Source organism: Eschrichtius robustus, chromosome 8 (assembly GCF_028021215.1).
Source record: "Eschrichtius robustus isolate mEscRob2 chromosome 8, mEscRob2.pri, whole genome shotgun sequence".
NCBI classification, from domain to species: Eukaryota; Metazoa; Chordata; class Mammalia; order Artiodactyla; family Eschrichtiidae; genus Eschrichtius; species Eschrichtius robustus.
This window is the reverse complement of record NC_090831.1, coordinates 63522483-63546365: the sequence shown is the minus strand read 5'-3', so window position 1 is coordinate 63546365 and position 23883 is coordinate 63522483.

The window sequence follows — 23883 nt, the reverse complement described above, 5'->3', positions numbered from 1 at the left end:
ACATGCAAACTCCAGTAAGATGAACAATTAACTTCTCAGAAACAATGGAGATCAGAAGGCAGTGGAAGACATACGAAAAGTGCCAAAAGTAAACCGTCAAAAATCTTAAATTCAGCAAAACTATCTTTCAAAAAGGAAGGTGAAATAATATAGCCAGATAAACAAAAACTGAGAGATTAGGATGCTAGAACACCTGCCTTACAGAAAATAATAAAGGAAGTTTTTCAAAGGGAACCAGAAATGGTTAAAAAAAAAAAAAGGTTAAAATTACAAACTCTACAAAAATATATTTGCTGTCCTTTCTCGTCCCAGCTTCTTTAAAAGACAAACGATTATAAAAAGTAATAATTTTAACAATGTATTGGTGGAGGTGTAGCATATATAGATACAATATGTATACCACTAATAGCACAAACAAGATGACAAAGAGGGAATTGGCTTATATATGAATAAATTTTCCATATTTCTTTGGAACTAAGTCAGTATAAATCTGAAGTAGAGTCTGACAGTTAAGATGTAAGTCCTAGAGTAACCAGTAAGAAAAAACTCAAAACTATAAATAAAAAATCATTAAAGCTATTATTGATACACTAGAAAATATACACTTAATACAAAAGAAGCCAATAAATAAGGAATAGAGGAACAAACAAGAAAAGAGATGCATAGAAAACAAAAAGCAAAATGGTAAATGTACATCCAATATCAATAATAGTAAATATGAATGGATTAAAAATCCAATCAGAAGACAGATTGCCATATGGGTAAAAGAAATCTAATCCAGCTCTATTTATAGAAGACATGTTATAGATTAAAAATTATAAATAGGTTGTAAGTAAAGGATAGAAAAAGATGTGTGCTGCAAACAGTATCAAAAAGAGAGCTGGGGGACTTCCCAGGTGGCACAGTGGTTAAGAATCCGCCTGCCAATGCAGGGGACACGGGTTCAATCCTTGGTCCAGGAAAATCCCACATGCCGCGGAGCAGCTAAGCCCGTGTGCTACAACAACTGAGCCTGTGCTCTAGCGCCCACGAGCCACAACTACTGAGCCCGTGTGCCACAACTACTGAAGCCCATGCGCCTAGAGCCCATGTCCGCAACAAAGAGAAGCCGCCACAATGAGAAGCCCATGCACCGCAATGAACAGTAGCCCCCGCACGCCACAACTAGAGAAAGCCTGGGCGCAGCAATGAAGACCCAACACAGCCAAAAATAAATAAATAAAAAATAAATAAATTTATAAAAAAAAAAAAAGGGAGCTGGAATAACTATAATAATATCGAACAAAATAGACTTCAAGAGAAAAATTCTTATTAGAGGCAAAGAAGGACATTTTGTATTGATAAATGGGTCGATTCACAAGGAACACCTAATAATTATAAACATATTTGTATCTAACAACAGAAACCTAAGGCCATGAAGCAAAACCTAGTAGAATGAAAGAGAAATAGAAAATTCACCAATAATAGTTAGGTAGAACAACTTGCATAATGGATAGAACAACTAGGCAGAAGATCAGCTAGTAAAAAGAGTTGAAAATAACTGTGTAAGCCAAATAAATGTTATAGACATCTACGAACTCTTCACCCAACAAAAGCACATTCTTCTTAAGTGCACATGGACCATCCTTCAGGGTAGACGATATGGTAGGCTATTAACCAAATCTCAATAAATTTAAAGGGATTGAAATTATACAAAATGTTTTCTGACTTCAATGAAATGTAATTAGAAATCAGTAGCACGAAAAACTGGAAAATCCAAATATGCAGAAATTTAAGAACACATTCCTAAATAAACAATGAATCAAAGAAGAAATTAGGAAGTTAGAACATTTTGAAAAAAACCCCAAAACACAACATACTAAAATTTATGTGATCAGCTATAGTCACGCTTAGAGGGAAATTTATAGCTACCAAGTTCATGATTTGGAGCACTTAATATTGTTAAGTGGTTAATACTCCCAAAATTGAATTACATAGTTAATACAATCTTTATCAAAATTCCAGCTGGCTTTTCTTTTAGAAATTGACATACTTTTTCTAAAATTCATACGGAATTCAAGGAGCCTAAAATAGTCAAAATAATGTTTGTAAAGAAAAACAAATTTTGAGGACTCAGATTTCCTAACTTTTAAGATATTGTAAAACTACAGTAAGCAAGACAGTGTAGTAACTGGCCTAAGGATAGATGTGAGGCCAGAAATAAACTCTTACTTTCGTGGTGTAGGGGAACAACATTTACCACCCCAAAATGTCTCTGACATGCAGATTATTTCGAGCTGAAAACAGTCAAAGCCCAAAAGACTCAGGAAGAAAGTTGACCTTCCCCCCAGCTGCCTAAAGAATTTAGGTAGAGAAATATTACAGGAATAGAGCTATTACCAAAGATATCTGCAAAGAATATAGAGGAGGAATGGTGAAGGAATTTCTTAGCGGTCAGAGTCTGGGCTGGGTTCTATTGTCTCTGCAGGACCCGGCAAACATTTGTTTACCAAACATTTGCTTTTCCTTGTGAATTGCCTTCCTCCTCTTTGAAATCCCAGACTATTACTCCCAACACCCTCTTGCATCTTTAGCTGAAGATGGTATTTAAGGTGTGGATTTCTGTCATTTGTTGAGTTACTCAGTTTTTCTGTGTCTCTCCTATGTATACATGTTATTAAACTTTGGTGTGATTTTTCTCCTGTTAATCTGTCTTATGTCACTTTAATTCTTTGACCAGCTTGGAGAATCTAGAAGGGTAGAGGAAATTTTCTTTCTCCCTGACAGTGGTCAATTGATTTTTTTCATAGGGATGCAAAGATATTTCTATGGGGAAAGAATAGTCTTTCACAAATGGTGCTGGAATAGCCTGTTATTAATATGCAAAACTATATAAAATTCTTAGAAAAAAACACAGAAGTAAAACTCCATGACCTTGATTTAGGCAATGGTTCCTTAGGTATGACACCAAAAACACAAAGGATTTTTTAAAAAATGATAAATTACACTACATCAATATTAAAAACTGTGTGTGTGTCAGATGGTACCATCAAGAAAGTGAAAAGACTGTTCACAGACTGGGAGAAAATATTTGCCAATTATATATCTGATAAAGGACTTGTATCCAGAATATTAAAGTAACACTTAAGACTCAATAATAAAAAGGCAACTCAATTTAAAACCCGGTAAAGGATTTGAATAGGCTTATTTCCAAAGAAGATAGCAAATGGCCAATAAGCAAACTAACCGGTGCTTAACATCATTTGTCATTGGGAAATGCAAATTAAAATCACAATGGGTATACTTTACATCCACTAGAATGGCTATAATTAAAGAGAAAGTTAATGAAAAGGGTTGGTGAGGATGTAGAGAAATTGTAAAGCTCACACTTTGTTGATGGTAAAATTGTGTAGCTGCTTTAAGAAAGAGTTAGGTAGTTCCTCTATCTGTCAAACGAAAGATACCATATGACCTGACAAGTTCGCTCCAAGGTATATAGCCAAGAGAATGAAAACATACATCCACACAAAACTTGTACACATATGTTTATGGTAGCATTGTTCATAACAGCCAAAGACGTGTAAATAACCCAAGTGTCTATCAACTAATGAGTGAATAAAGTGTGTTACCACCATGCCATGGACTATTATTCAGTAATACAAAGGAGTGAAGTACTGATACGGGATTAAACACTGATAAACTTTGAAAAAAAGTAAGCTAAGTGAAAGAAGCCTGTCACAAAATATACAGTGTATTATTTAATTTCATAGATATGAAATGTCTAGAATATACAACGTTATAAAGACAGAACTTAGATTAGTCACTGCTTAGGGCTGGAATGGGAGTGGCAAATGTGGAGTGATTGCTAAAGGGCAGGAGGTTTCCTTAGGGGGAAGAGATGGTGTATAATCAGATTGTGGTGGTGATTGTACAACCCTATGAGTACACTAAATATCATTTTATTTTATACTTTAAATGGGTGAATTATATGGTATGTGAATTATAGATCTGTTTTTAAAAAAGCAGTGACCTGTGAAGGCATACATCTGTTTAAAATGTAGCTCTCTTTCCTATTTTCTTATGTCCATCTTGTCCTTTTTGTACTCTACTCTCAAATTATTCAGTAGATAAAAGTTATTATTTCTCTTACTCTAATTAATAAGAGGTAAACTGAATTATATTTTTACAAAAGGATATTTTCAGTATAGTCTACTCAGTTATCTATTAGGTATTTTAAAAAATAGTCAAACTCTATATTCGTGGTGCTCGTGAAATAGATACTTAGGAAAATCCCAGTCTTCCCCTTTTCTTTGGCTGGCTACATACCAGCTGTAATACCATTATTCTCCAGTCTACAGCTCCCATAAAATTTGCTGTTTACTTCCTTTTCAAAGTAGACTCTATTATAGTGCTCAACATTTACATATCACTTTGCATTTAAATTGCCCTCCTTATAATCATTAGTTATTTCCCGTAACAGCCATTATCAGCACCAGTGTTTATGAAGTGCCCACTAGTATTCCCCTTGCTTGTGGGCTCAAGGGTTGAATCTGTTAAGAGGAAGAAGCAAAGAAGTTTTACAGATGTTTGATCAGCAAGCCAAGGTCACAGAACAATCCTGTGGCAATCCTGGGATTAGGACTCACAATTTTCTCATTTTAACTGCTCCATGGCCCATTCACCTGCACAGTTTCCCTATAGAAAAGGATAAGTAGAAAGTATTTCATCACATCTCATGTTTCTGATGCATTTGCTGAGATTTGCATGTTCCAGCAAATTCTAAGGGCACAGCTCTGTAGTTAAAGTCATGACATCCCCCTAGGCTTACTGTAACAACTTTGCCATCTGCAGCGCTGGTTCTCCTTAGCAGTCATTTTCTTCCATGTTGTTCTCCTAATCTCTCACGTTTCATTTCTTTGCTATGCGGTGAGCTTTCCTTCTCATAACTTGAGCAAAGCATGCAAACTCTCTCTCTTCTTTTTGACTGTTAAATATCAAAGCTTATGTTTTACTGTGCAAACCTAAATTGTACAAAGTGATATAATGATAAACCAGTTCTGAACCAGCTGTTGTTGGGACATTTCCCATTTCTGTAAATCATGGCTCTTTCAAAACTAGTGTTTTGGTTTTTTTTTAAGAGACTGAGGGCAGGTGTGGAACTTTGTGAGCGTTGAAGATATTTCTCTCATCTTTGTTTTTACGATGACTGAAAGAAGACAGATTGAAATTAAATCCTTCGTAATAACTAAATTGTTTCCTTAATCCCTCTGAAAATGCATCGGCATTTCCAAAGCTCACCCTGAGGAAATAAAGAAGTAACCATATCTTTACGGTGCCTTCTTTTTTTTTTTTCTTTTTTTTAATTTTTATTTTTAAATATATTTATTTTATTTATTTATTTTTGGCTGCTTTGGGTCTTCGTTGCTGCGCGGGCTTTCTCTAGTTGTGGCGAGCAGGAGCTACTCTTCATTGCGGTGCGTGGGCCTCTCTTGTTGTGGAGCACTGGCTCTAGGCACGTGGGCTTCAGTAGTTGTGGCACGCGGGCTCAGTAGTTGCGGCGCACGGGCTCTAGAGCACAGGCTCAGTAGTTGTGGCGCACGGGCTTAGTTGCTCCGCAGCACGTGGGATCTTCCCCGACCAGGGCTCGAACCCGTATCCCCCGCATTGGCAGGCGGATTCTCAACCACTGCGCCACCAGGGAAGCCCTACGGTGCCTTCTTTATCCTAGTAACACAGCCTCCTTGTCTCTCCTCCCAACATTACACAGCACACAAAGCTTCACATAAGATGCAAAGTTGCTTAGGTTTTTAAAAAAGACTCTGAATAAGTAAATTTTAAAAATTGGAGTTTTGCTTTTCTTTAACCTCATGGATGTTACATTTTAGAAATGACAAGTGGAAGCCTTTCCTATTCATGATTCAGATTAGGAAAACTATATTTACCAACAATCCTGATTTCCAATGATCAGTGAGTAATTTTAAGAGATTACCTCTTTGGGCAGATTTTTTGAAGGCCATGAGCCATAGAAATCAACACATAGATATCTGTGTGTGTGTGTGTGTGTGTGTGTGTGTGTATGTAGTTTCTATATAATAAATTGTGGCTGTAAAACCGTGCTGTCCCCACAAGGGAAACTACGGCATTCTGTGACTGTATGTGTTTGACTATATATTTGCTTGGAGGAAAAAAAAGAATGTTTATCAGGAACTAGAAATTTGAAAGCTATATGCTTACAAAATCGAGAAAGTACATCATAAACCATTACTGATTTAGCACTCAGTATGCTGCTGGCTGGCAACTAGTATGATGTCTCCATATATCTGTAACTTTCTATCCTGGAAATACCAAACTTTTCTCTACCACCAGAAAAATTATGAAGTAATATTTATTATTTATTCGGAATTTTTTCCATAACATGTATCACTATTTGAAATTATTTACTTGTTGACTCTCATTCCCTGCCCCACATAAGAATGCATGAGGAAAGGAACTTTATCTGCCTTGTCCCCCGCTGCATCCGCAACACCTGGAATAGTACCTGTCATGCTGTACGTGCTTAAAAATGTGTTGAATGAAAGATTGAAACTGGACTAAATAGTCATTTGGAGATATAATTTATGTAGACTGGTTCATCTATTAAAATAATATTTTAATACAAGATAATATTGAAAAATAATTTACCCCTGGAAATTCTTTTTCCCCTTTTTTCTCTCAAAACATGTGTAACCTTAATTACTCTTAACTTATAAGTTATCACTAAATCTGTAAATTCTTCTTAGATTTAAGACTTCTTGGATAACACACACACAACACTCTCTCTCTCTCTCTCCCCCCCCTCCCTCCCGCTCTCTCCTCCAAAATGTAACTTTAGTAAAAGAATTACTGGTATTGAAGCACAAAAGCTTCAAGGGTATGTATTTTTACAACTCTTATCATCTTTGTATTTGTAAAAGTTCTCCCTAAGAGATTATTAGTGTTACTTTAGTTTAAATGGGTTAAATTTCTTAACTAAAAGACCTTTATATGAATTTCTAAACAGGCTTTTCTCTGACCTTAGGTTAGCATTTTTCGTCCATCTCCGTTGTCCCTACTCCTTTTTGCTCTCCCTCACCCCCCCACCCCTGTCCCCCTATCATGGTTACATTGGAATTTGAGAGGGTTTATTTTTTTATTGACTTTAGTTTTTTTTTTTAGAGCAATTTTAGGTTCACAGAAAAATTAAAGGGAAGGCACAGAGGTTTCCCATAGACCTCCTGCTCCCACACGTGTACAGCCTCCCCATCATCATCATCCCACCTGCATGGTACACTTGTTACAAGTGATGAACCTACATTAATGCATTGTAATCACCCAAAGTCCATAGTTACCATTAGGGCTCACTCTTGGTGGTGTACATTCTATGGGTTTGGGCAAATATTTAATGATATGTGTGCATCATTTCAGAGGTAAGAATTTTTTAAGTCTGTACATTATCCTAGTCTTTTTGCTTTTTCTAACTTCTTTTTTTTTCCTGCTGTGCATAAGAGCAGAGAAATAAGATAGAATTACAGATGAGTTAGCTTGTAGTTTATTAATGGCTTCCCTTACAGTTGTAGGTGGAAAAAAATTTGGAGGAGCTTGAGAATGATATATGTATAGATTGAAATGATCTATTTTACTTACATGCTCAAGAATTCTCATCCTCCTACATAATGGATAATTTAGATTAATCGTATTTCTTGTCCATTCCAAGAGAACTCTATTTGGGCAGTGGTTGGGAAGTACTGCACATCAGTGGTTGGTTTACAACTTGCGTTTTTTCAATTTAGAACTAAGCTATCATCTACCAACTGTGAGGAGAAAACATACCAGAAAAGATAGGTTTTCCATTTCTCCACCTGGCTGGCTTACCCAGTGGATCATTACAAAAGGAATAAGTAGTGAAGACCACACAGAGGTAGAGGTTAGAAGAGATAACATCTGTGAAAAGACATTGCACTTTTTAACACGTGTGTGTGTGTGTGTGTGTGTGTGTGTGTGATTTTCTGGCTGTGCCACATGGCTTGTGGGATCTTAATTCTCAGACCAGGGATCGAATCCGGGGCCCCGGCAGTGAAAGCACCAAGTCCTAACCACTGGACTTCCAGGGAGTGCCGCCCTGTGTGTGTATGTTTAGAGATTATTTCTCTCCGCCTTCCCTTCCTGTTATGTGAGACAGGTTACTTATCCAAAGCTTTGTTCTATACATTTCCAGTAGTGTCTCTCGAATTTGTTAACGGTGGTTCTGTTCTTTGACTACATATTACAGCCTCGTGGAGATTAATGCCTTAGCCCCAATCAAGATAAGTGATATCTCTGGCATCAGGATCTGGGTGTTGGGATGTTCTTTGTAAAGCTTGCTAAGTGATTCTAATGTGTGGCCAGTATTGAGTTCTGCTGTTACTATATGGGAAGAAATTTAAGTTGACTTTTCCTATGTAAAGGAAAAAAAAATTACCTCTCTGATGTTTTCTCAGGCTCTATGTGATCCTTTTTAGTGTGGTGACTTGAATAAACTACAATTTCCTCACTATCATTTTGTTCAAACAAAATCTCCAGGGTTCTTGAAGACCCCAAACTGAGAAGAGGAGTGGACACTAGCAGGAAGAGATAACTTATTAACTGTCACTTCAGAGTTAAAAGAAAGAGGAAAATATTATAAAGATTTCCATGGGCCTATCTGAGAAAAGGGTCATATAAGGAGCTATAATTGACTCAGTCACATTTATATTTCATTTGTAGGTGAGAGATGACTTGAAAAAATATATTCAATTTGACAAATCTTTTTAATGTTTCTAAATTGTGTTGCTATTGTTACTACATGTAAGGATTGAATTGGTTACCATATTAAGAACAAGAACATACCATCAGAGGATTAAGACGATTGCCAGATACAGAGAGGAAGCAAGCTGGATAACTTGAAACTGTAAAGGACTTAATCAGCATTAATTCATTCATTCATTCATTCATTCTTACATGCAAGTAGGCATGTATGTGTGCATTTGTACATTACAGATTTAAGTGTCTCAGTTTACAGTGCTTAACATGAGTGAATAAGAATAGTCAATGTACTTACCTTTAGTGTCACGTTCAAGTAATGAGCATAGGTATGTAAACAAACTACCACAGAATGTACCAAGTGCAATGACAGAACTATGTCTGAAACACACAAGTAGCCCAGAAGAGAAGTGGTTAATTCTGTTTTCACGGGTAGGGAAAGGAGTTTCTCTTAGGTAACACTGGTTATGCTGAGATTTGAAAATGAATATGAATTTCCAGGTATTGTGGAGAGTTGGGGAAGAAAGGTCATTCCAGGAAGAGACTATAGCACATGAAAAGGAACAGAGCAGGATGTATTTGCCGATCTATATTCTGCTTGTTATGGCAGAACCAAGAATTGTTGCAGTGGTGGGAGATGTCTAGTTAGGTAAAAAATCACATAAGACTGAACATTTCATCTCAAAGAGTTTGGAATCTTGAACGGTTTTGCTCTAGGGGAGCAAAATTTGTCACCCCAGAATACCTCTTTGGCAGGTGGATTATTTCAAGCTGAAAACAATCAAGGCCTAAGAGACTCAGGAAGAAACTGACCTTCCTCCTCAACTGCTTAAAAAATGCAGATGTGGACCTGGAACAGGTTCTCCCGCACCATAGAAAACTACAATATGAACTAGGTGTGTAGACGGGGAGGAACCTAGCAAAGTCTGTTAAAATTCTTCTCTGTGATCCATTGTCCCTGTTTGGCCTAGCAAACATTTGTTTACCAAACATGTGCTTTTCCATATTCGTATGAATTGCTTTCCTCCACTTTGGAGTCCCAAACCACTACCCCCAACATCCTCTTTTGTCTTTAGCTGAAGATAGTATTTAAGGTGTGGGTTTCTGTCATTTTGGTGAGTTACTCAGTTTTTCTGGGTCTCTCCCATGTATACATGTTATTAAACTTTTGTTTGATTTTCTCCGATTAATCAGTTTCATGTCAGTTTAATTCTAGACCAGCCAGCAGAACCTAGAAACGCAGAGGAAAATTTCTTCCTCCTCAACAATGCAAAATAAGGAGTCAGTACAAATATTATCACCAGGTGGAAGACGTGACCAGACTTGTACTGTAGATGGTTAGCAGGACTGAGATCTTTGGGGAAGAGGAGTGAGGCTAGAGGTAGTGAAATTAGTTAGAAAGTTGTTGCAGTAGTCTCACTGAAAGATAATGAGACCTTAAATAATGGAAATTTTACATGCAGTAGATATTTTAAAGAGTCACTTAAGATTTGGATGTAGGAGATGAAAGGGAGAAACCTAAAGTGAGTCCTTGACTTCTGATTATGGATTCTTGGGTATATCATGTTGACAGTAGCCAAAATGCAGTAAGCAAGAAAAAAAGAAAAAAGTTTTAGTGGTAGGGAATAATATGTTGAGTCTAATTTTGAATGTGTTGAGTTTGAGGTGCCCATAGGACATCAAGGAGAAGATACATTATTAAGTGTAGTTTGAAGATCAAGAGACATGTCTGGTTTAGAAATACTGATTTTGATGTTTTTATCTCATAAGTTATTAAATCCAGAGAAACTGTTATTCAGTATTCAAGAGAGTTTCATCAATTCCATTCATAGGGTTTTTACTAGAATTGTTCTTGAAGTTCTCAGGAATTCTCATCCTATTTCTGCACAATGGGACAAACACGTGAAGTTAGGCACTCAGCATGATTTTATCAAGAAGTTATTAGTAGGATCTTAACAAAGCATGAATTAAAGTTTGTAATGTTTGCAGACCAGTTCCAAGAGTCTGGGTGTCGTAGGCCATGAAGGTCCATTTAGACCACACCCTGCTTATATAGTGGGAAAAAAATCCGTATTCTCAATTCATAGTTTCTCCTCAATTTTTGTTTCTTTTACTCTTTAAGTATTGGGAATTCTCTAGGAACAGAGTTTTCTGAATTTAACATACAGGATCTAGTTAGATTTATCTCCAAAGAGCAAATGGACAATAAAAGAATTGTATCTTTTCTGCTCCTATTTTCATATAAGCTTCTGCACAAGCCTGCTACCCAAAGCACTAGGCAAGTGTTTCAAGGGAGTCGAAGTTAATCTTGATCAATAAACCTCCACCCCTGACACACACACACACACACACACACACACACACACACACACAGAGTTTCTTGGATCTGGGTTTAAAACTTTGACAGATTTTTTTCTCTTCTCTGACTTATGGTTATTGTACAGGCATACCTCAGAGACACTGAGGGTTTGGTTCCTGACCATGGCAATAAAAGTGAATATCGCAATAAAGTGAGTCATTTTTGGCTTCTGAGTGCATATAAAAGTTAACTTTACACTATACTGTAGTCTGTCAAGTGCCCAATAACATTGTGTCTAAAAAAAATGTGTATACCTTAAATAAAAATACTTTATTGCTAAAAAAAAAAACAAACTAATCATCATCTGAGCCTTCGGAGAGTAGTAATCTTTTTGCTGGTGGAGGGTCCTGCCTTCATGTTGTTGGCTGCTGACTGATCAGGGTGGTGGGGCCGTGGCAATTTCTTAAAATAAGACAACAGTGAAGTTTGCCACAAAATTAGAGTCAATCCCCTCAAACCCTCTCGCTGCTTTGTTAACTAAGTTTGTGTAACATTCTAAATTCTTTGTTGTCATTTCAACAATCTTCTCAGCATCTTCACCAGGAATAGATTCCATCTCAAGAAACCACTTTCTTTGCTCATCCGTAAGAAGCTACTCCTCATCCGTTCTAGTTTTATCATGAGATTATAGCAATTCAGTTATACCTTCAGGCTCTACTTGTAGTTCTAGTTCTTTTTTTTTTTTTTTTTTTGCTGTTTCTACCACATCTGCACTTCCTTCCTCCACTGAAGTCTTGAAGCCCTCAAGTTCAATCCATTAAGGTTGGAATAAATTTTTTCCAAATTCCTATTAATGTTGCTCTTTTGATCTCTTCCCTTGAATCACTCATGTTCTTAATGGCATCTAGAATGGTGAATCCTTCCCAGAAGGTTTTCAATTGACTTTGCCCAGATCCGTCAGAGGAATCACTATCTACGGCAGCTCTAGTCTTCTGAAATGTATTTCTAAAAGAATAAATCTTGAAAGTCAAAATTACTCTTTGATCTCTGGGTTGCAAAATGGATGTTGTGTTGGCAGGCATGAAAACAACAGGAATCTCCTTTACATCTCTATCAGAGCTCTTGGGTGACCAGGTGCATTGTCAATGAACAGTAATAATTTGAAAGGAATCTTTTTTTCTGGGCAGTAGGTCTCAATGGTGGGCTTAAAATATTCAGAAAACCGTGTTGTAAACAGATGTGCTGTCCTCCAGGCTTTGTTGTCATCCAAGCTTTCCATCTATAGAGCATAGGCAGAGTAGGTTTGGCATAATTTTTAAGGGCCCTAGGCTTTTCAGAATGGTAAATGAGCATTAACTTCAACTTAAAGTTTCCACCTGCATTAGCCCCTAGCAAGAGAGTCAGCCTGTCCTTTGAAGTTTTAAAGCCAGGCATTGACTTCTCCTCTCTAGCTATGATTGTCCTAAATGGCATCTTCTTCCAATATAAGATTGTTTCATCTACATTGAAAATCTGTTACTTAGTGTAGCTTCCTTCATGAATTATCTTAAGTAGATCTTCTGGATAACTTGCTACATGTTCTACATCAGCGCTTGCTGCTTCATTTTGCACTTCGATGTTATAGAGACGGAGTCCTTCCTGAAGACTCAAGAACAAACCTCTGCTAGCTTCAGTTTTTTTTCCTGCAGTTTCCTTACCTCTCTCAGCCATCATAGAATTGAAGGAGAGGTAGGGTCTTGCTCTGGATTAGGCTTTGGCTTAAGGGAATGTTGTTGCTGGCTTGATTGTCTGTCCAGACCACTAAATCTTTCTCCATATCAGCAATAAGGCTGTTTTGCTTTCTTAACATTTGTGTTTCACTGGAGTAGCACTTTTAATTTCCTTCAACAACTTTTCCTTTGCATCACTATTTGGCTAACTGGTGCAAGAGTCCTGGCTTTTGGTCTGTTTCATCTTTCAACATACCTTCCTCACTAAACTTAATCATTGCTAGCTTTTGATTTAAAGTGAGAGATGAGACATGTCTCCTCTTTTCACTTGGACACTTAGAGGCCATTGTAAAGTTATTAATTGACCTAATTTCAATATTGTTGTGTCTCAAGGAATAGGGAAGCTGGAAGAGAGGTGGGGGAACACATGATTGGTGAAGCAGTTAGAACACACACGGTATTTATTATTTGTTTGCCATTTTATATGGCTGTGGTTCGTGGCACACCCAGACAATTACAATAGTAACATCAAATGTCACAGATCACCATAATAACAATGAAAAAATTTGACATATGGTTAGAATTACCAAAATGTGACACAGAGACATGCAGTGAGCATGCGCTATTGGAAAAATGGCACCGATAGTCTTCCTCCACTCAGGGTTGCCACAAAACTTCAATTTGTTAAAGGCGCTGTATCTGCAAAGTGCAATAAAGCAAAGCACAATAAAATGAGATATACCTGCACTCAACCTACATAATTCTAATCTCTTTAATTTTCATGGGGTTATGGATTAGGTTTCTCTATTTAAGTGATTTTAAAGCCACAGCCACTTGTGACCGATAATCCAGAGATACTGAGACCCAAATTCCTTCCCTCTCCATCACCACTTCTTCCTTTCACTTCATACATCATTGGAAATAGCTGTCTCCTGCCAGATGGGATTGCAGCCTCTATGTTGGTTCGAAGAGCAGCTCATTCCTCAACTTTGCTGTTTCCCAACTTTCCCTAGATGTCTTTTACCTTGCTTTTGTAATAGTACGGACAGTTTTTATTTTTATTACAATCCATTTACCTATGCCTCTTATGCATGCCCCGGAAGCAGATTGGGTTTGTACATTTTGTGACGCGATCTCAGAAACCAGTTCTTTATCAGACTATAAAAAAAAAAACTCCTATTTTCTGGAAACAATTAAGACTGTCTCAGGATTTCTCCTGTAGTGTTAGGTATCATCTGTGATAACCACTAATATTGGATAGTATCTTGTAATATTACAAAATGTGATCATCAGACCATTAGCCTCGGCATTACCTGTGAACTTGTTAGAGCTGGAATCTCAGATCCTAGTCCAGGACCACTGAATCAGAATCTGTATTTTAACAAGATTCTTGGATTGTTTGTATGCACATTAAAGTTTGAGAAGCACTGCTATGGTATGTGAGCACAGCCTTTGCTAGTGGCATTTATCAGCTTTTCTGCTTTGTTTTCTCCTTTCCTTTTGCTCTGAGCTAGTTCTTCCTTCTCTTCCCCACCTTTTAGTAATTGGAAGATGTTAGGAGGGAGTGTCTGTGGTTGAACATTCAGATCTTGAATGGCTTCATTCAAACTAAGAAGCTTGTTTTCTTCATTGCTCTATAAAATGGTCTTTAGTATTGAATATGAACCAACTTCTCTTTTCCAATCATCTGCAAAGTGGTCAGGAAGTTTAACTACACAGCCCTCTGCTTCTCAGCTTTCCTCAGTGCTTGCTGGAGCATTTGATGATTGTCAACAAGTGTTATTCACCTTGAGATTATGAACGGTCTCAAATATTAGGTGTGAAAGGTTTCCCCCTGATGTCTTGTTTTCTGCTTTTTAAATTCATCCCTTTTGCAAGTTTTAGTTGCATGTATACATGCCACGTAATTTTTCAGACTTTCTTGGCTCAACTGTCCCCTGGAGCCTCAGGTGTAATACTCCACCCCAGCAATGATCACGAATGACCAACTACCTACCAGCCAAAGTGTTCTTGCCTTCTGGGGCCAACGGCATCTTGAGTATTTGGTATCTCTCATCACTTCTGGACTTGGATAAAAATATCTCACAGAAGAGCATGGACTTGTCTTTCTCCTGGATGCCAAAGGGGCTGGATGATGTGGCCCAAAGCTATGAGGGAGTTAAATCCAATTGGGGAGAATTTTGACCATTGGAAGACAGGAGATAAAAGGAAACTGGGTGGATAAATTAGCTTTCTCCCTTTAATGGAATTTTTCAAGGCACAATATCCCCATTCATCCTTTTTTATAGATTTCTCTCATAGATAGGCATGTATATCTGGTAAACTTCTCATGAAGCAGAAGTCTGTGCATTCACACAGCACATTATTTCATTTCCTTTTTCTCTGCTTTGTTTTCTTGGAATTCCACCTTCAAATAAATTACTAGTAGGTAATCCTTGCCTCAGGGCCTGTTGTCTAGGAAACCAGAGTGGTTCTAAGAAGAAAACTCTTAGGACAGGATAGGAGGTGGACTGCTCATCTGTGTAAAATAAATAAGGACCCCTTTGCTGGTGAGAGTGGTGTGACATCAACTTCTGGCATGCAGTGGCATCCTAATTACGTCAAACTTTAACTTGTGGTTAATTGGGAAGAAGAGCCATTAGAAGGAAAGCCTGTAGACGTCAAGTACATGTGACACTAGATTATTATGGAACAATGATCATTTTAAGTATAATAAAGTAGGGTAACTACTTTTAATGATACAGGAGACTTCGAAAGGAAAATGATAGGTATAGTGCAGTTAACTGCGAACTTAAGAGTCATGTTCTAAAGCCAGAGGGCCTGTAATGGCAGCTGTAAAAGAGATTTTTATTTCCTGCAGCCACAAGGCAGACTTGCTAAACCTCAGGCCTAGGATTTGGTTATGTACTGAAAAGGGGACTAAATGCCCAACCTCAATAGATCTTATGTCAAAGACAGGGTTCTAATGGAAAAGAGGTAGAATTATGAAACATGGATAGTGACACTTCAGTGGGTGAGTTTGAGAATCCTGAACCCTAGCTCAGTCTCCCAGAACTTTGTGTCTGGCAGAAGAAGTCCTCTCCTCACTGCCAGAATAAAGCCCTTTTTTTGGAAGCTGATGCCTTCTAAGATGATGTCTGTTTTCCACAAGATACATTACTATGACCCCTCATTGCTCCTAGGCCTAGAACAAAAAGCGAGTCTTAGAACAGCCTGAACAGGGAAATTATAAACCCTTTGCCAGTAGGAAATAGCCTATACTACAAAAGAATTGCAGTAACATTTAATATGAGCTGGCAGGATCCAGGGGAGCATGTGTAGAAATGCATTTTGATTGTGTCAGCTTGGGGAAAGGGTGAATGTACGACACCATGAGGAAGAATCTATTGTCATAAGGGTATAGGGGGTTCAATATTTTTGCAAGACCACCTGGAGCTGGCGCATCTAGGCTAACGTATTGTGCTAACTAGGCTTTGAATGCTCTGTTGGTAGAGCAGCACATCCTGAGAACTATTTCAGCTTTGGTTAGTAATGGTCAAAAGTAAGAGGATGAATGAGTTGTGGTTTTGAGTGTTAGTTTATGGAAATTGCTCTAGATAAAGATCTAGCCTGGGAAAGCTATTTAATAAAGTGATATTGATATACCTCTTAAGAAATTAGATTTTTAAAAATACCCCATGAGTAGAAATAGGCTGGCAGTTATTCATGTTCTGAATAACTTTCAATGAAACTTCATTTGACTGGCTATGTAAACCTCACAGAGAGTCATATAAGGACTGCTCTAACGATTAGGGTGTCTACATTCTCCTCCTGGTCACACTATCAATAAGCTTTACTAGCACCAAGTATATTTCCATTTTCTGGCTGCATTCCTACATAGTCATCTCAAATTATGCACAAGGAAAGTGATCAGATAGCATGTGCTGTAATCTAAGATTACTAAAATTGTCCTTGAAGAAGCTGGTTGAGTCACAGAACAAAAAATATCCTATGTGTGCTCGTCTACTTGTTATAAAATATTCCTTTCTAACTGAGGTACACAACAGGGTACCAAGTTATAGTACTCTAGAACTCATCTATTTAAATAAACATCAGGTCCAGTGTTTTCCCTGCCTGCCTCATCCCTGCCTTTCAACCAAGCAATCTCTCACTCAAGGTAGTAGTTAATTGGTTTTGTGTTTGCTCTTGCTTAGTAGCTTGAGATGAACTCAGGCATTTCCCCCCCCCAACTTCTGTATTATTCCATGACTGCTACTGGATATTTTTTTCCCCCAAGATATTTCTACTGTTATAATCCCCCAAATCTGGATAGTCCAAATACATAGCATTATTTAACATGCATGATTCTGTCATCCTAGTCTGTATGAATAAATCCAGAACCTTTTATCTTGAAAAGGCAGATGGAATTCTTGATCCCATTCATTCCATCAGGTTCTCAGACTTCTTAGGCAAATTTAGATCATCACTTCAAGCTTTCTTCAAATTCTATATAGTAACAGATACTCCTAAATAAAAGAACAACAGAAAATCTACCTTATTAGCTATATAATAATTACTATTGATTAACTGTCTACCATGTGCCAGTAAATGTGCTAGGATTTTTCCATATAGCCTCCTAACTGTCCTTCCAGACGGACATTGTTATTCCCATTTTACAGAAAGAAAACTGGGACTCAGTATGGTTAAAATTAACTTGGCAATATCACATAGCCAGTAAGTATCAAAGCTGGGACTGAAATAGAGACCTTTCCAGCTTGAACGTTTCTACTCATCACACCACCCTGCACTTGTTAAAAATATCAACTTGAAGATTCCAGTTGGAGTTGCATTGTATGGAGGGAATCTTATCCTACACCTGGATCACTTAATGACTGAATTTATCTGATGGTACTGTACTCTGACATATTAAACTTGGTAACTCCCAGCTAGTTAGAAATTTCTTTCCTTCGAGAGCAGTAGCAGAAAGAATGGCACAATTAATGACCAGTCCAAAGTATGTTTTAAGGTAGAGTTTCTCAAACACTTTGCTTTGAATTACTCTTTAGCATGTGAGGAAAGGATTCCTAGTTTAGAGTTAGGATTTGGAGATGACATTTGAAACTAACTTGGTAGTAAAATGCTAACACCTATCTATTAGTAGTGTAAAGAAAGAAACCTATATCCAAGTCGGGGAGCAAAATTCAGTGTTTAGTATTTCTCATGCTGAGAGAATCTGTCTGAGAAAAAGTTAGATCTACTGAGCAATCTCAATTTGTAAGTCCTTGGTTTTAATTCAAATGCGAATGTGTTAGATTAGAGCAAGAATAACAGAATTTTGTAGAAGAGGTTTAAAATGGCTTTTGATTTCTGGCTGCTGTCATGGGAAGAGCCCTGATCTTCATATACTGGGTGGAACGATATTAAACATTACCAAGACAACTTTATCTAACTACACTGTGACATTACTGGGGAAAGGGCAGAGAACTCTTTGAATAAACAAAGATGCGAGTTCCCACCCAGACATCATCTATCACTATTTTTAGGCACAACAGATTCATTATCTTGAGCAGCGCATAGAGTGTTATTTTTCTAAATCGTTTACTACGTGGTCAGGAAAAATCTGATTGGAGGAAACTTGCTATAATTTAAATAAAATTGCCAGCAAGGGAGGTATCTGTAGTTGCCAAACTCCTAGAAACCTGTATTGTTTTTACTCTTTTTCCTAATTAAAGCGTTGTCTATCAATCAGGAATTTCCTGAACTCCTACTCAGCGGCCACATTGCTTTAGGTAAAAAGGGCAGCTACAAAGGAAATTTCTGGACTGGTACCTGCACTTAGTATTCTTTTTAATTTATAAAGTTTCTGAAAGAAGGGTGTTGTAATGGCCAAGTATGTTTTAAGGCAGAGTTTCTCAAACACTCATAAAAATTACTGAGGACACCCAAAAGTTTTTTTAAATGTAGTCTATATCAATATTTACCGTATTAGAAGTTAAAATTGTGGCACTAAAATTTCTTTATTTAAAATAGCAATAATAAAGCAATTGAATGTTAACATGAACAGCATGTTTTTATAAGAAATGTTTTCTAAAACAAAAATAATTAATGGGAAGAATGGCCTTGTTTTGCATTTTTGCAAAGCTCAGTAATATATTATTTAGAAAAGACAGCTGGGATCTCGTGTCTATTTCTGTCGTAATAGCACATGTCATGTAGCCTCTGGAATATTTCACTGTACACTCATGAGAAAGAGTGTATAACCAAATAATATCTTAGTATTATTAAATAGCTTTTGACCTCATAGATCCCCTGAAAGGATTTCAGGGACCCCCAGAAGTCTCTGGACAATATTTTGAGAACCCCTCTCCTAAGATTGGAAGCGGTAACTCAGTATTCTCCATCACTATAAAACTGAAAAATGCGTGTATTTGGATGGGAAGGTATTTATGCTAAAATCTATTCTTGTAATTGAGAGCTGCTCTTTAAAAATCTATGTTAAAGTATGACCCAGTTTTAGCAAAATGAATACAATTTGAGGCATTATTCTGATTTAAGTAAACTTCATGTTGCTATATACAGGAAGGTTCGTGTGAGCACATAAATACTTTTCCTATTGTCTATTTAGTTATGTTTTCAGACTCTGTCAGCAAAAGTCACTCTTTTGCATTACAATTTTTATGTTTTCCTGCACAGTGCTGTTTCAACTTTAGAAAGTAGCAATGTTGGTGAAGAAACTAACCATTCTCATTAAACTACTCATTTATGTCACCATTTTATTGTACACATTTTTTTTTTTTTTTTTTTGACCACACTGCATGGCATGTGAGATCCCCGACCAGGGATCAAACCCCTGTAGTGGAAGCTCAGAGTCTTAACCACTGGACCGCCAGGGAAGTCCCTGTATATATCTCTTTTTAAACACCACTCTGGAAGAGAATGAACCAAGCAGACATAATGACTTATGTTACTGTGAGAATTGCTGACTAAATGTCAACTAACTAGTCTCAAATGATGATCCAAAAGAAAAAAACGTTAAACGTATTTTTGCTTCACAACAGAAAAGGTCCATTATGCCTTAATAGCGTTAATATTATAAAGATTGAGTTTATTTCTCTTATACCAGAGATCTAATATTGTAGAGTAATTTTAATCATGATTAATTTTATAGATTACAGAAGAATCAGAGTGCTTAGGGGCATAATGGGTCGCTTCATAGCTTTTCACCTAAATCTGTTAATAAAGTGACAGATTGCATATCTTTGGCTTCCTGGTTTCTCCCAAGTTTGTTGCTCACAATTTTCAAAATTTTTTTTTTCAATTTTCAGAATTTAAAATGATTAAAGGAAAAATTTGCCTAGATGGCACTGGAAAAACCAAAAACTGTTGATATTCAAGGAATGCAAATGCTCAAAAGAATAGGAATTTTTTTCTCCCTATATTTCATTTCTCCCATTACTAGCCTGATAAAACGATTCCATTTTGGGAAGCAATGTATTTAGTTTCTAAAAGCATGTTTTGCAATGGCTGGATAAAGGGCTGCTTATTTTGTGGATGGTCCTTCTGTACAAAGAACTGTGTGTTACTACCAGTAACACAATAGTCCAGCAGGTAATAGAAAACTTATGAATAGAAGGAGAGAAGATGGTTGTAGAACCAGAAGATAATCTGCATTTCATGTCAAGTACAAAGGCAGCCCTGTTCAAGCAAAGAGTTTAGACCCTAGAGTCACATCAGGCGGTGCGTCTATGGCTTTATCGATACATAGGTTGGACATCCTTTTTTATTCTGTGTCTGAAATGTTTTGTTGTTTTTTTTAATTTGGTGAGAAATAACTAGCTTTAAGCCGTACAGAAAGATGTCTCCTTTCCTCTTTTTCTTGAAGGTGTAATTTGTGGAACACTTGATAAATCTGGTTTCTATGCAGACTCACAGTGCTGCCAAAAATAGGCAGTACTGAGAATGTCCGTTTTTGTTGAGGTTTTGTGGCCCAGCTTCAAGAAACCTGAATGTCTTTCATCCTCTAGAGTGTAGATGACAATTCAAAATCACAGCCACAGAACAGAGAGTATGCCCAATTGCATGTGGATTATTATGATGACAGAATTTTTGCGCCTTAAAGAAGATGAAAGTTTCATAACTTACATATGATGGGCATATCTGTGGGCACAGAAAGTCTTGTATACTAATGTTTAAAAATCTGACAGTGGTCACCATATTAACAGTAGCCTATAGAATTTGAAAAATGTCAAATTCTGGCAAATTCTAACATCCTCATTATGCTAGGTGAGTGGCAAAATAGTTCAAAATAAGATTTAAGGAGCTAAATAATCATACTTTAATCATTTTGAAAGTCCTGGTTAACAAAGCATTGCAAGTTGAATCATTCATCTTTGCAATTCTATTCTCGGGCTATTTCTCACTAAACTTTGTAACTTCACATGACTCAACTATTTTAGCCTCTGCTTTGATAATTGGTTTTCTTTCTAGTTACCTATATCGGGGGCACTTTTATCCTTTGCTTTTGTAAATTTTCATTTTTTAGCGTCTCTACCATTAAGGATTAGGTGTTTGTATGTATGAATATATATACATGTACAAAATGTGTGGGCACTTTATGTAGAAATAGTGTGTGTGTGTGTGTATATAGTGTGTATGAGTGTGTATATGTATATATATATATATGTTTCAGATATTAAAGGACTCGACTGATGAAGATGAATCAATTAGTAATAATTACACAGATTACCTAGTTTAATTTACATGGGTATGTTTTTCCCCTGTGATTTTTATGATTGTTTTCAATGAGATCTAGAATCAGAAGTCCAGGGTGATCCTTCTCTCTCTCTATGGGAGCCCCAGCCTTCTCCAGCACACAAAGACTGTGTCAGGCCCATAGTGAGTGGAATGCTTTGGATGATGGGAAAGCAGTCTAATCAATTTGCTACTGATAGAGTGAAAAAGAGAACAGAGAGGCTGTTTTTGAAGTTGTCTCCTTTGTGGGTCTGAGTCACCCGCAGCCATAGGGTTCCAGCCTATTTGTTTTAAGTTTTATAGAGGGGCAGGAACTCCAAGTTTAACATGGTGTTTATTTTCTTCTGCCAGTTTGAGAGATTCCTATAGAGCAAAGACAAACCTCAGCGTGGCGTTTTCAGCTCTAAGCCAAATGCTCAGACACCCACACGCCTTAAATTAGTTGGCAGATGAAGGAACACACCTATGCATCTAGTGGCACAAGATAATATTTATCACCCAAAATAAAATCAGTGTCCCTTCAAGCCCTCCTTCCCCCCCTCATTGGGAAAATAATTAATTTACTGAAACTACATAATCTCCCTCTCCCTCTCTCTCTCTTTTTTCTACACAAGGTGAAATAACATGCTCTAGGCATCCCAAGTAATTTGTACAGCCATTACTACCTTCTCATCTCCATTTGCCCTCCCCCTCTTTGTGTAGCTCCTGTAGCTGGTAGCTGTAAAGATTCTGGAAAAATGGAATCTTGCCTGTGAACTCGCAGGCAAGCCTTGCCTCCTCACTGTGTAAAGAGCCTGCCTACCTGGCAGCTACTTCAGCAGTGGTTCATTTCTCCTGTCCTAAGAAAATGAGCTGTCCTCCTTTAAGGAATGGTTTAACAATGATATTTCCCCCCTTTTAAAGCATTTAAAAAATTATTTCTTAATTTTAGTTTTTATTAATTTTAATAAAAAGATACCTACTAACGTTAAAGTATTCACATGCTATCAAATAGTATGTTTAAACTTCGTTTTTTACCATCTTTTTACAAATTTAATCATGTTCTTATTCAAGATGTATTAGCAAATTAACTTAAAAATCATGTTATATTTGAGTTAAAAATTACTGTATGTTAAAATGTAGATTGAATTTAAACGTGTGTTAGTGCATGAAAATCCAAAACCTGATTAAATGAGTTCGTATTTGCAATTTTTGCATTTTGAAGTAAATAAGTCGGTTTATTTTTATAATTTCTTGACTTTATTTCTAAATGACAAAGAGAGAAATATTTAGGCTATTTTGCAAGTACTTGCAAGTAGCACATTTTGAGTGAAGATAGAATATTTTTCCAATAAATGGAACTCTAAAATGAATTTAATACTCTTTGTTCTCTTTTTAAATTGTTTCTGAAATATAAGAAATAGCTACATAGGAAATAAGCTGTATAAAAATTGATGAGATATTGTGAATTGTGGATTTGGTGGAAGGGATTAGGAGATAAATTTGTAAAATTATCATTTTTTTATCTTCTCCATTAATATCTATGTTTCTTATATCTGCAAGCGATGGTATACTTTGGGTAGAAATTTTAACGATCTATGACAGAATAAAAACAACTCAAAATTCTTATTTTGGGGGAAATTGTCTTCTACCCTTGTAGGTTCTTCTGGCCAGTCTAATAATTAAATTGAAGTGAGACAGATTAACCAGGGGAAAAACCAATTTAATTTCATACATATGGGGGGCCCCAAAGATATGAGTCCCTGAGATGTGACAAAAGGAGGCAGCTTTCAGACCTTTTACACAAAGAATATATTTGTGGTGAACTGACAAGACAAAGAAACTTAGATTTGGGTACTAAGTAGTGAAGAATCTAGGCAGTTTGTTTACACAGCTTCTTTGGCCCTGAATTCCCTATCTTTGGCAATAGGGATGTGTGTGTACCTCCTGGTACAGGGAGGGTACCTTTTACATGGGAGATTTATTTACCGCTTTTCAGGGGACAAAGGAGGATCAGAATGTCCTCCTTGTACCTGCTATTTCTTAAGTAACTTTAATTCAAAGTAATCAATATGCCATTTTGGTATATTTTGTCATGACCTGCCCTGAGCCCCATCACTCTGTATTTTTTTTTTTTTTTATTGAAGTATACTTGCTTTATAATTGTGTTAGTTTCTGCTGTACAATGAAGTGAATCAGCTATATGTATACATACATCCCTTCCCTCTTGGACCTCCCTCCCATCCCACCCATCTAAGTCATCACAGAACACCAAGCTGAGCTCCCTGGGCCATACAGCAGGTTCCCACTGGCTATCTCTTTTACACATGGTAGTGTATATATGTCAATCCTAATCTCCCAGTTCATCCCACCCTTCCCTTCCCCCTCGGT